Below are 1,637 nucleotides of genomic sequence, written 5' to 3'. Positions count from 1 at the left end.
TTGAACGTCAATAGAGAAGTGTTATGCGTCCTGTTGCACATCACTAATGCATCAACGTGTTACTAACGCATAATAAACGCATCAACGCATCATTCATATTTACACTTATTTTTCCAATTATTTTATACAATACACTTCTAAGCTCGAATCACGAAATCAACGAGCAATTTTTTGGCGCCGTTGCCGGGAATTCAGCAACAAAACTAACCAGAAATTTTACTCGTATCTTTTGTAGGAACACTTCAGCTGAGGGAGTATTACGAGCTAAGCTGAAGCTTGTAAACGTTTATGAGCAGGGAGAGCACTCCTGAACTTGTCTATGACCCTGAAGTTGAAAGGACCTTCCGATGAATAAATCGATCTAATCGTCGCCGTAAGTTAAGGCAACAACTGCTCAGACAACAAACTAGGAACAACAAATGGCGGACGAATAAGGGAATCAAAACTTAGCTCAATAGCTAGCCCACACTACGCAAAATCCTATCATAATGGCAAACAGTAGTACGCGACCCATGAGGGAGAATGCGTCTCCTGGGTTATATGATTTATCACCAGGGGTCATATACCCAATGTCAGATGGGACAAGATTTGAAACGAAATCTGTAATGTTAAAAATGCTCCAAACAGTTGGACAATTTGGGGGTGCTCAGGGAGAAGACCCTCACACTCACATGAAACGTTTCCTGGAGATGTGCAACTCATTTGTGATTCTTGGAATCACCCCAGAAGCTATCAGGCTATCTTTATTCCCATATTCTCTACGTGACGACGCAAAGCAATGGGTAAGTTTTTTGGAGCTTGGTGAGATCACAACCTGGGAAAAGTTGGTGGAGAAATTCATGCAGAAATACTTTCCACCCACCACAAATGCAAGAAGGTGGAGAGAGATCATGAACTTCGAGCAGGAAGAAGTTGAAACCTTGAGCACCGCATGGGAGCGTTTTAAAGGATTAATCAAGAATTGCCCCAATCATGGATTACCATTAACCATCTAGATGGAGATTTTCTATGGCGGATTGAACAGAGCATCTCAAATGGCAGTCGACGCAGCTGCAGCTGGTGGTATCATGGACAAATCTTATACTGAAGCTAAGGAAATATTGGACTGCATTGCCAAGCATAATATGGAATGGGTGGATGACACTTATGATGCAAGAGCAGAAAGGAAGAGGCGATCTCAGAATGTGAATTCTATTGACTCTATCACAATAGCCACGCTCTCTGCACAAGTGGTTACTATTACAAACCTTTTGCAGAATATGTCACTAAGGAACGCATCAAACTTGCAAGAGGTAAATCAGGTAGAAACATTCGTACAATCCATGGTTAGCTGTGTGGGCTGTGGAGATCCCCATTCCTACTCTGATTGCCCATAAAATCCGCCATTGGTATGCTTAATTAAAAATAGCCCATTCTCAAACACATATATCCCGGATGGAGGAACCATCCAAATTTCTCTTGGGCAGGTAATCAACAAGAGCCACACCACTCAGGGGTAAACCAACAGTAGAGGCAAGGACCGCCGCTTGGATTCCAGCCAACACAGCAGCCACACCAACAACCCTTTAATAGAGGAGGTCATGCGTCGAGTTCAACATCTCCACTTGAAAACCTCTTAAAGGAGTATATCGCTCAGA

General features: G+C 42.9%; 1 non-coding gene across 1 annotated transcript; it reads right to left on the bottom strand.

Moving 5' to 3' along the window:
• Positions 1-872: 872 nt before the first annotated feature.
• On the bottom strand, positions 873-979 carry LOC120072441 (small nucleolar RNA R71). The gene has a single exon (XR_005480499.1). It is a non-coding gene; the product is annotated as a small nucleolar RNA R71 (small nucleolar RNA).
• Positions 980-1,637: the final 658 nt, after the last annotated feature.

Source organism: Benincasa hispida, chromosome 2 (assembly GCF_027475165.1).
Source record: "Benincasa hispida cultivar pf3 chromosome 2, pf3_genome.v1.1, whole genome shotgun sequence".
NCBI classification, from domain to species: Eukaryota; Viridiplantae; Streptophyta; class Magnoliopsida; order Cucurbitales; family Cucurbitaceae; genus Benincasa; species Benincasa hispida.
Note: the sequence above shows the minus strand (reverse complement) of the source record. Positions and strands in the feature narration are given on the sequence as shown.